The sequence below is a fragment of the Oncorhynchus nerka genome, linkage group LG3, assembly GCF_034236695.1.
Source record: "Oncorhynchus nerka isolate Pitt River linkage group LG3, Oner_Uvic_2.0, whole genome shotgun sequence".
Taxonomy (NCBI): domain Eukaryota; kingdom Metazoa; phylum Chordata; class Actinopteri; order Salmoniformes; family Salmonidae; genus Oncorhynchus; species Oncorhynchus nerka.
The window spans coordinates 55703644-55716289 of NC_088398.1; the positions used below are offsets into that span (position 1 = coordinate 55703644).

Below are 12646 nucleotides of genomic sequence, written 5' to 3' on the forward strand. Positions count from 1 at the left end.
AAAACAATGATTGCAAAGTTAAGCAAACGATACAACTACAGAAAACAGACAATTTTACAAAAACACATTTACTTGAACAGTACAGATGCAGAAGTTTGGTAACAGAAAGATGGCACAAATGGTCATCCAAACTTCTGCATCTGAACTGGTCAAGTAAATGTGTTCTTGTAAAAGGTTTTTGTTTGACATACATTTTAAAGTGAAGATTCTGAGTCTCAGCATCACTTTTACCATGAAATTGCCCATATGTCGTCTTTGTTTGTTTGATCTGTCCTACTAATAAAGTTGATCTGGTGACTTGGCTCACCAAGGCTGTGGCATACATGATGAAACCACAGAAGCCACAGTAATACAGAAAAGGGGAACTGCTTTCTGGGTGGAAGGTAGGAATTATGGTACCTATGGGCTGAGGAGACCATTCCCCACTCTCTACCACACACATATATAGACTAACAATGTAATGGTGTCCAGGGTAAATTGCTAAAATGTTAGATGATCATAAATCTAAAATTAAGGAGCTGTAGTGACAGCAGATGTTAGAGGTCGACCGATTACCGAGCCGATACCGATTAATGGAGGACCAAAAAAAAAGACGATACTGATTAAATTGGACGATTTTTATATATATTTATAATAATGATAATTACGACACTGAATGAACAATGAACCCTTTTATTTTAACTTAATACAATACATACAGTTGAAGTGGGAAGTTTACATACACTTAGGTTGGAGTCATTAAAACTCGTTGTTCAAACACTCCACAAATTTCTTGTTAACAAACTATAGTTTTGGCAAGTCAGTTAGGACATATACTTTGTGCGTGTCACAAATAATTTTCCCAACAATTGTTTACAGACAGATTATTTCACTTATAATTCACTGTATCACAATTCCAGTGGGTCAGAAGTTCACAAACACTAAGTTGACTGTGCCTTTAAACAGCTTGGAAAATTACAGAAAATTATGAAATGGCTTTAGATGCTTCAGATGGGCTAATTGACATAATTTGAGTCAATTGGAGGTGTACCTGTGGATGCATCTCAAGGCCTACTTTCAAACTCAGTGCCTCCTAACTTGACATCATGGGAAATCTAAATAAATCAGCCAAGACCTCAGAAAAGAAATTGTAAACCTCCACAAGTCTGGTTCATCATTGGGAGCAATTTCCAAATGCCTGAAGGTACCACGTTTATCTGTACAAACAATAGTATGCAAGTATAAACACCATGGGACCACGCAGCCGTCATACCACTCAGAAGACGCATTCTGTCTCAGAGATGAACGTACTTTGGTGCGAAAAGTGCAAATCAATCCCAGAACAAAAGAAAAAGGACCTTGTGAAGATGGAGGAAACAGGTACAAAAGTATCTATAGCCACAGTAAAACAAGTCCTATATCGACATAACCTGAAAGGCCACTCAGCAAGGAAGAAGCCACTGCTCCAAAACCACCATAAAAAAGACAGACTACGATTTGCAACTGCACATGGGGACAAATATCGTACTTTTTGGAGAGATGCCCTCTGATCTGATGAAACAAAAATAGAACTGTTTGGCCATAATGACAATCATTACGTTTGGAGGGAAAAGGGGAGGCTTGCAAGCCAAAGAACACCATCCCAACCGTGAAGTAGGGGGGTGGCAGCATCATGTTGTAAGGGTGCTTTGCTGCAGGAGGGACTGGTGCACTTCACAAAATAGATGGCATCAAGAGGGGAGGAAAATTGTGTGGATATATTGAAGCAACATCTCAAGACATCAGTCAGGAAGTTAAAGCTTGGTTGCAAATGGGTCTTCCAAATGGACAATGACCCCAAGCATACTTCCAAAGTTGTGGCAAAATGGCCTAAGGACAAAGTCAAGGTATTGGCGTGGCCATCATAAAGCCCTGACCTCAATCCCATAGAAAATTTGTGGGCAGAACTGAAAAAGTGTGTGCGAGCAAGGAGGCCTCCAAACCTGACTCAGTTAGACCAGCTCTGTCAGGAGGAATGGCCAAAAATTCACCCAACTTATTGTGGGGAGGTTGTGGAAGCTTACCTGAAATGTTTGACCCAAGTTAAACAATTGAAAGGCAATGCTGCCAAATACTAATTGAGTGTTGGTAAATTTCTGACCCACTGGGAATGTGATGAAAGAAATAATAGCTGAAATAAACAATCTCTCTCTACTTTTATTCTGACATTTCACATTCTTAAAATAAAGTGGTGATCCTACCTGACCTAACAAAGGGAATATTTACAAGGATTAAATGTCAGGAATTGTGAAAAACAGTTTAAATGTATTTGGCTAAGGTGTATGTAAGCTTCCGACTTCAACTGTAAATAAAAATCTACTTAGTCTCAAATAAATAATGTAACATGTTCAATTGGATTTAAATAATGCAAAACCACAGTGTTACAAAATACCATTTGTATTTCATGTACCTTTGACTTTACACTTTTGTGTAAAAGGTAGTTGTGAAATGGTTAAATATTACTGCATGGTCGGAACTAGAAGCACAAGCACTTCGCTACGCTCGCATCAACATCTACTAACCATGTGTATGTGACCAATAAAATGTCATTTGATTTGAATGTTCTAATAGGCACTTTAGTATTGCCAGCCTAATCTCGGGAGTTGATAGGCTTGAAGTCAAACAGCACAATGCTTGAAGCATTGCGAAGAGCTGCTGGCAAATGCAGGAAAGTGCTGTTTGAATGAATGCTTACGAGCCTGCTGCTGTCTACCACCGCTCAGTCAGACTGCTCTATCAAATCATACTTAATTATAATAAAATAGCTTTTTTACATGGCACATATTGCACTTTTACTTTCTTCTCCAACACTTTGTTTTTGCATTATTTAAACCAAATTGAACATGTTTCATTATTTATTTGAGACTAAATTAATTTTATTGTTGTATTATATTAAGTTAAAATGAAAGTGTTCATTGTTCATTCAGTATTGTTGTAATTGCCATATATAATTAATCAGTATCGGCTTTTTTTGGTGCGCCAATAAATCGGTATCGGTGTTGAAAAATCATAATCGGTCGACCTCTAATTACAGCTAGCATAATGTTTACACTAAATATATATAAAAAAATTAAATCATAAGTTCTACCACAAAATAAATAAATTATAGCCTGTTTGGAAATTACTAACAATGAAAATATTGTCTACACAAGCAAAATTTACCTCCATTTTTCTTCAACTTCTGGACATTACATCTGGAACAACTGTCCACTGCAGCCATGTGCTTTAGTGTAACAATATGGTAACTAAATTAACATTCTCTTGAAAAAAATAATATTAATGAGGAATTTGTCCTCAGTGGTGGAAATGGCACCACTCCCAAAGGACAGGTATATTTTGTGTAAAAAAACAATATAAAAGGGCATACTCATAATAAATATTGATATAGATTTTATTTCATTGACTCTGTAGTACATAACATTATATAATGTGTAATTCTTGTTTTCTCATAGAAAAACATAGAAGCTTAAAAGTGTGTCAAGGACAAGGGCAAAAAAGTGAAATTGAGGTATAAAGTGCATCTGAAAAGAAGCTAAAATATTTGATAGAGGTGTTTAAAAAAGTATGGGGTGATTCCAGTGTGAACTTAACATGCAAATATTTGTATTTGTTTTATTTTTATATAAAATGCTCAAAATTGACCCGAGGACATGGAAGTGCCCGTAGTTGCAGAATCACCCAGCTAGCAATTTACCTGGGCTCATTGCAACCATAAGGTCCTTTTGACACTGCACTCACGTAACAGGGGTTCAGCCTGCCACGCAGTTTCCTCATGGATTGCAATGTAATCGGCCATAATCAACATCCAAAAAGGCTGATTACCGATTGTTATGAAAACTTGAAATCGTCCCCAATTATAAAAATCGGTCAACCTCTAGTTGTTATGACAGTGTGCATTTGGGTGTCATATTACTTTGGGTCTTTTGGCAATGAATAGCTGAGTCGGCAATAGCAAATATCCTTCATCTTATCATGTCTATTTTTATTTTTATTTCACCTTTATTTAATCAGGTAGGCTAGTTGAAAACAAGTTCTCATTTACAACTGCGACCTGGCCAAGATAAAGCATAGCAGTGTGAACAGACAACACAGTTACACATGTAGTAAACAATAAAGTCAATAACACAGTAGAAAAAAAAAAAAAAAAGAGTATATACATTGTGTGCAAAAAGCATGAGGTAGGCAGATAATTACAATTTTGCAGATTAACACTGGAGTGATAAATGATCAGATGGTCATGTGCAGTTAGAGATACTGGTGTGCAAAAGAGCAGAAAAGTAAATAAATAAAAACAGTATGGGGATGAGGTAGGTAAATTGGGTGGGCTATTTACCGATGGACTATGTACAGCTGCAGCGATCGGTTAGCTGCTCAGATAGCTGATGTTTAAAGTTGGTGAGGGAGATAAAAGTCTCCAACTTCAACGATTTTTGCAATTCATTCCAGTCACAGGCAGCAGAGAACTGGAAGGAAAGGCGGCCAAATGAGGTGTTGGCTTTAGGGATGATCAGTGAAATACACCTGCTGGAGCGCGTGCTACGGGTGGGTGTTGCCATCGTGACCAGTGAACTGAGGTAAGGCGGAGCTTTACCTAGCATGGACTTATAGATGACCTGGAGCCAGTAGGTCTGGCGACGAATAACATATACAAAACCTTTATAACAGTCACCTGGGTTCAACTACTTCATCCAAACCAGTATATTTCATAGCAGAACTTCAAACACACAGTAGCTACTGATATTCAAGGGTAGAAACTAGAATCGGTGTGGACTTTCCCTTACTGTTGCTAGGCAACTTGTGACACAGAAGACCCTATGCCATAAACATAAAAAGTTGAGTGCTGAAACAAAGCAGCACACAATTCTCCTTTGTATGAAGGAAGCACAGCGACAACATATTGGGTTAGTCAGGTCCCAGACAAAAACACAGACAGCATGAGACCCAGACCCTGGCTGCAACTGAAGCTTCATTAAAAATGCAGACCTAACCCAATTCTGGCTTATGTTTTTGGGACCTTGCCTTCTACAAAGCATTAGTTTTCCATGCTTCAAAATTCCAAGTTCCTATAGAGTGCAAGCCTGGCCCTGGATCCCAAAGGGAATTCCGGCAGGAGGAAAAGCAGAGAGACTTCCCAGAGATTCTCCTGTCTTGTTTCTCAGAGAACAACGGGGGCTTTTTAGGCTTTAAAGTAGATGGTGTGTAGGCTAGTAAAACACTTCAATCTCCATTACAAATTTGTGTGTGAGTGTATTTCATTCCGGGATATTTCAAAGGGGGTGCAATGTAAGTACATTATTCTGGCGTGAAATCACATTATTATGCATAGTGGACTGAAGTGTGGAGCAGCGTAAGGGCAGTAACATTGATAGCCTAGTCTAGTGAATACATGAAATCTCCTTAAGACATCTGCTTTGTTTTTAGAGTTGCTCTGTTGTTTTTTTTCCACCCTTGTCCTACAACTTTCAATTTATGTATCGCTCTCTTGTTGTTGTGTTCGAGCGTACTGACCAGATGTTTGAAATCACTAGAGTGCATTCTTAATTAACAATACAAAATCGCCACAGATTTGGACAAGGTGAGACGAGTAACAAAAGTAGACCCACCCGCTCCCGTTAGTTGCCTACCCACTTCTCTTTTCCCCCCTCACACGAAAAAGAACAAGAGCTCAGGAATGGTCGAAACGATTGAGTGAAAAGTGCAAAACCACCACACATACAAGCTACACGTAGCCTATTCAAAGACAAACAAATGCAAGGATGCTTGAAACATTTAAGGGGATAGTATAACGCTAAATAAAGATTTCACGTGGCATTAAAATTCCACAAGTAATACAAATCAACTAAAGAAATTACAGAATATGCTAGTGCTATGTGAAGATCTTGAACATAAAAGCTCATGAGACTGGTGGCATTAGTGTAGGCTAAAGAACGAACGGGTTGTATGGCCATGTATATGAATGGACAAATAGCCTACTGAATTGTCAATTACAAAGTAACACCAACAAGTGATAGGCTTGCAAAAAGTTGAAAACAATAGCTAGGCTAGAACTTCTTGTGTTAGGCTACTCAAGAAGACAATGTGGAAAATGTTGAGAATAAAACTATTTTACTTGCCTCCGAATTGGAAATGTTGTCCCCTAAATACACTCTGGAGGACAATATAGAATCCCGGAGATATCTCTTCAGATGAAAAAAGTTTCCTCTATCCCTGAATTCTGCACGCGTGTTTCATCCGGCTATGAGGACTTCCACTGGAGCACTAACCGATAGGGACTACGGGCAAAGGGAGTGGCTAGCTGCACACGTGCTGCTACGCGCCCCTCAATCACTTTAGGTGAGATTTTAAGGGAGAGAAAAAATGCCTCAACTCTTCACAACGGAGTCTGAGTCTCAGTATCATCATTAACTATCATAACTCATTGCCAGGATGAGATGAAGGCATTTGACAGTGCAAGATCGCCCTCTTGTGACAAAACAAACAAACAAAAACTGTGGGGAGACGAAATTGGGTAGCGCGTCATCAGTTCCTCTTATGTTAGTCATTGCAAACCTTAGAGAGCTATTTATAATTTATCAGAGTCCAGATCAACTAGCCCATTACAGCTAACGTTTTTTTATTTAGATTGTTTATCTATACACATTAGACATGGCAAAATGTATAGAATTGCAAGAAAATGTGCTTTAAAACGGCAAAATGTTCTTTGCACCGCATTACAAAATCTGTAGGAATGCAGGAAATAAGCTTTAAACCTGCAAAAATCTCTCCACCAACAGGAGGGGTGTGAACAGTTTGTGTCATGAACAGTGCTTGTGCTGATAGAAATAGACGTGGGAGGTGCAGGATGTTCCCCAATGCTGAAAGAGGGGCCCCTAGTTTAAAAGTTTGGGAACCCCTGCTCTAATCTCACATTGGTGGAATTGCAATAAGCAAACTCAAATTATGGAATGATGCACCTATTCTATTCCATTCTACACTATGCTCCAAAATATTGATAGGGACAGTTAGCCTACTCTAGTTCAAATCAAATCCAAGTTTATTTGTCATGTGCGCCGAAAAATAGAGTTAACGTGCAGCTATTTGGTCTCTCATCCAGGGTTTTAATCAAAACCAACGCTGCTTAGCTTTTATATTTGTCACTGACGATTAGCAATGTGCTATGTTGAGAATGATTATTAAGAAACCTCTTCATAACTAAATATATTCACTGTTGCTATTGAAGTCATTCCAAAGAATAGGTTTAACAGAGCAAATCAAATCAAAGCTCGCGCTCCGGTACAGCTTGCCATGTGGTAGCAGAGAGAACAGTCTGGGGTGGGTGGGGTCTTTGACAACTTTTAGGGCCGTACCAGGCAATGATGCAACCAGGATGCTCTCGATGTTGCAGCTGTAGAACCTTTTGAGGATCTGAGGACCCATGCCAAATCTTTTCAGTCTTCTGAGGGGGAATAGGTTTTGTCATGTCCTCTAAATGACTGTCTTGGTGTGTTTGGACCATTATAGTTTGTTGGTGATGTGAATACCAACGAACTTGAAGCTCTCAACCTGCTCCACTACAGCCCTGTTGATGAGAATGGGGATGTGCTTGGTCCTCCTTTTCCTGTAGTCCACAATAATCTCTTTTGTCTTGATTACGTTGAGGGATAGGTTGTTATTCTGGCACCACCCACTTTCGAGGGCACTATAGTGTTGAACGCTAAGCTGTAATCAATGAATAGCATTCTCACGTAGGTGTTCCTTTTGTCCAGGTGGGAAAGGGCAGTGTGGAGTACAATAGAGATTGCATCATCTGTGGATCTGGTTGAGTGGTTTGCAAATTGGAGTGCATCTAGGGTTACTGGGATAATGGTGTTAATGTGAGCCCTTACCAGCCTTTCAAAGCACTTCATGGCTACGGACATGAGTGCTTCTATAGTCATTTAGGCAGGTTACCTTGGTGCTCTTGGGCACTATGGTGGTCTGCTTGGAGCGTGTTGGTATTACAGACTCAATCAGGGACATGTTGAAAATGTCAGTGAAGACACCTGCCAGTTGGTCAGCACATGCCCGGAGCACACGTCCTGGTAATCCGTCTGGCCCAGCGGCCTTGTGAATATTGACCTGTTTATAGGTCTTACTCACGTTGGCTAAGGAGAGCATGATCACACAGTCATCCGGAACAGCTGATGCTCTCATGCATGCCTCAGTGTTGCTTGCCTCGAAGCGAGCATAGAAGTGATTTAGCTCGTCTGGTAGGCTCATGTCACTGGACAGCTCGAGGCTGTGCTTCCCTTTGTAGTCTGTAATAGTTCGCAGACCCTGCCACATCCGACGAGCGCCAGAGCCGGGGTAGTACAATTCGATCTTAGTCCTGTATTGTCGCTTTGCCTGTTTGATGGTTCATCGGAGGGCATAGCAGGATTTCTTATAAGCTTCCGAGTCCCACACCTTGAAAGCGGCAGCTCTACCCTTTAGCTCAGTGTGAATGTTGCCTGTAATCCATGGCTTCTGTTTGGGGTATGTATGTACAGTCACTGTGGGGACAACGTCCTCGATACACTTATTGATAAAGCCAGTGACCGATGTGGTGTACTCCTCAATGCCATCAGAAGATGACATAGTTCCAAGTAACATGATGTGTAGGATCTATTATATTCTATCAAAATATCAAGTGTGACATTTACTCTAGCTGAAAGTAACATTTATAGGATCTGATGCTTTTATATTCTACTATATTTATATTATATTATATTCATTATATGCCATATTATACCAAAATATCAATTGAGTGATGTGGAATGTTTCTGGAATGGGACTTTCTAAATTGTATTCCAATCTTACAGTCTGTGCACAAAATGTAAACTTATAGAAAGAAAATTAGGTATAATATAATTGAGCAGCCTAAAAATCTACCTCCTTCACACAAGCATACATTGGCAGGTGATGCCAAAGATTTGTATAACTAACCCAAGATAGACCACTGCCTGTCGTTTCCAACGGCAGCAAATGAATCATGGTGGGCAAGACAAGAAGGAGGCGGGCAGAGCCAAGCAAGAGCTAGCATGATCCTATTGTCGTGTTCTCGCAGTTTTTTTTGCATTCCCATTAGGGAATGCCTACTCTGTGAAGTGCGCGTGTGCAATAACTCAATCGGGCCGTGTACTCCTTTTAAACAACGTAATTAAACATTTAATTAAATCTGTTCGTAAAAGACTGCAGTTTTTTGGAAACTGTATTGAGATCAAATGTTTCGTTGATTAAAAAAATTGCAGAATATCGGCCAAAATCTATCTCGCTCCGTCTTCTCCCACTGCCGGTCACTGGGCGTCCTCTCATCACCATATTTGGTGGTGAGTGGAAACGCCTACCGGATGCTTCAGATGTGAAACATCGGGATCATTCTTCTATCTTGTAGTGATACTTGTGGATGTGTTCGTAAATTCCCTCTGGCTACTCCGATTTCAGACCACTCTCGTCTGTGTGCCAGAGCGCAGAACAACTGATGAATATACTGTAGCGACCCTGTGTGTTAACACAGCTGTGTGTTATGTGTTAGGCTAGGAGGTGGTTGTGTTGTACTGACCAGTGTAAAGAATTGCTATTATGCAGGAGACCAATCTACTGCTAAATACGTGGCTATTGCATTGTTATAACTGAGACAGAACATAGCAACGTATTTTCACAGTAAAGCCTGTGGGGTCCCCTACAGGATAGCTCCCACATTACACACATAATCTCCCTTTTAAACAAACACTGTGTGCCCGAAGAAGATTCTACGATGACGGACAGACAACTGAGCCAATGGCAGAAGACTACAGACTACAACCAGCTGAACCAATCCGAGATCCGATCTTCCTAGAGTCAACCTACTTTCTGTGACGTATATAAGGGCTGTGCTGACTGTTTACGCGCTCTCTGCCTGCTGTTCCAACACGAACTAACGGAAGAGCCGTATTTACGTGTACCAGATATTCTCCCTCTGAAATAAACTGTCGCTTGTCGTACAATTTTAACACCTGGTCTGAATCGATCCTTAACCGGCTCACCCTTCTAATATCCTTTTATCAACAAAACATGGTAGCCAGAGGATGGTTGAATAACGGTCCGGTCGAAGTGAGTTGATTGGGTGTGAGAAGGAGAGTGACGGAAGGACGGTTCCAAAAAAGAGACGGGTGGAAGAAATTCGGGGGAGGACAATAATTCTGCTCAACTCGGGAAACTGATCTAAAAGGTGCACCATAAACAAGGTAAGCAAAACCTGTTAAATCAAACTTTGCATATTGTCGTATAGTCTGTCTAAATTCTGATCAGTATTTCCGAGTAAGTATGAATTCTTGTGTAAATTTATAATTTGCTGACGAGTCAAAGAACAGTAGAGTGAACATATGTGGTACAAACCGGCGACGGCCGGGTGATTAAATCATTGATGAGATATCAGTAAGGGGATAGCTGATTACTATTCATTAAATCTGGCGCCGAGGGGATAAATTGTAATTTTGTCCCGTGACCCGGTCAGCGCAGTCTGATAGCTTTCAATGATGAGGGATCACTTTTGAGGCCTGTTGTTCCGATAGGGGTTAAAGATAATTCTGATAGGGATCGAACATGTGTAATTATTAGTTTCGATAGGGGTCAGAGATAATTTTAATAGGGGTCGGACATGTGTATAATTCTGATAGGGATCAGCACGATAGAGATTAGGGATAGATATCAGTAAGGGGATAGCTAATTGCTATTCATTAAACCTGGCGCCGAGGTTGTCCCGCGACTCGGTCGAAGTCCAGTCTGATAAGAGGTCCAATGATAAAGATAAGCTGATAGGGGTCAGAGAGATAACGTGTATTTGTAACTGTTCATATTAAAATGTAATGTGGTTGTAATCGTCTCCATTAAGATTGTTGATGGTTTGAGAGACAGAGAGAGAGAGAGAGAGAGAGAACTCAAGAAGGGTTATTGAATAAATCCGAAAATTCTGTGTTGTATGTAAACTTCCATGTTGTATGTATCTATAACTTCTGTGTAAAATGTATAATCAGGAACAAAATGACTGATGTATAATTGAAATAAGATCTGAATATAATATTTAATATTGCGACTATATAGTCGAATAGATCCCTTTTGTTGCGCGCTCCACGAAAGCTATACCAACCCAATCGTTTTTCTCGAACTGAATATACAAGGAAAAGCTCTGAGATAAGGCAGAGTGTGAGCAATAGTGTCTCCTCGAATACATCGTTGTTATTAACTAACGACGGGCTAAGTATATTCTAATTATATTCAAGTAGTCTGGTAAAATTCCGATTAAGTTACGATTAATTTCCGATTGAATTAAATTGAATCACGATTAAAAATTCACAATGGCGACCCCCAATACTCCAAAGCTGAAGTTTAATGAGTTCCTAGAAAAAAAAAAATGGAATATAGATCAGGGGAAAGGGACAGTGGAAGGATATAAAGAAAGTCTGGGAGGGAGTAAAGTTAAGATGGACGCAAGCAGGTTACCTAGGAGGGGACTGCCAACCGGGGTCCAGTTGAAAACAATGGAATGTGGGTTAAGAGAGAAAGAGGCAGAAAAGAACAAAATTCACGTATTTAAGAAAGAAGGGTCAGATACGAAGGGAGCGAGATTAATGAGAATCCTAATTGAGGGAAAACTTTGGGCGTTTAAATTAGTGTTATTTTCTGTTGTTCAGATGCCGGAGTAACAAATACAGATAACTGTAAATTGGGTCTATTTGCGGAGAATCTCAGTTCCATAGCATTGGTGGTTCAGTGGTGGAGTTCTCACCTGCCACGTGGGAGGCCGGGGTTCGGTTCCCAGCTGAGGTGTAAAGAGTAGTTATATATGTCTGAGTTTTTGGTTTTAATTAAACTAATTGTTTTGCAGAGAAAGTTATAGTCACTAGTATTGGTATAAGATATAAACTGAACGTTCTAAATAGTTTGTTTGGTTCAAATTGAAAGACTAATTCATTCAACTTAATATAAGAATGGAGATTTTGATGCAAGGCGATGTCTGTTCACTAAATGATTTGTTGGGAATAATACATTGGGGAAAGAGTCGTAATTAAAAATGCTAATTCAAAGACGAGACAGTAACTTAAATCAAATTAATTCTGAATAATAACGGGGGAACAATTACGATAGATTTGTGTCCATCGAAATGTTTTTATAAGATTAGCGAATTGAGAGATGTTGATTGATGTTGTAAACTCTAATTCAGGATTCAACAGATGTGATAAATTAGGTTTGGTTTATCGAACCCGAAATACTGTTGTTGCAGACAGCCAACCATTATTTACAATGAGTTGAAAATCGTTGCGAAATGAGTCAAGATTGAGCGCTTGTTGATGACATCACTTGCGAGGTTTCCGTCGCCACGGAAATAATGTCTTGACTGGGGGTGACAGAGAAAATGGTTAGTGTCCTTTAGAGAAGGTGAGGGCGTTAATGTTGAGTCACTTTTCAGAAGATGATAAACATTTCGAAATACATTTTTAAAAAAGGAGTATGTAAATCGTCAGGAAAGATGCTAAAAACTAGCAGCTGATTCGCTGGGTGGGTATCATTGATTTGTGGCGTTTATTTGGACTGTAATTGTGCCGTGAGAGAGAGGGATTGGATGTCTGAGTCATAAAACATCGCGATGGTG

At 39.8% G+C, this 12646-nt stretch overlaps 1 protein-coding gene across 4 annotated transcripts in view; it reads right to left on the reverse strand.

The window, feature by feature from the left end:
* LOC115111174 (unconventional myosin-Ib-like) overlaps positions 1-6350 on the reverse strand; it is a 155581-nt gene extending 149231 nt beyond the window's left edge. Inside the window, exon 1 of one of the 4 annotated variants that reach the window (XM_065013600.1) lies at positions 6132-6350. The gene's annotated coding sequence lies outside the window, so the exon portion shown is untranslated. The remainder of the gene's footprint in view (positions 1-6131) is intronic. The other 3 variants (XM_065013604.1, XM_029637070.2, XM_029637081.2) reach the window with 3 other exon arrangements.
* Positions 6351-12646: the final 6296 nt, after the last annotated feature.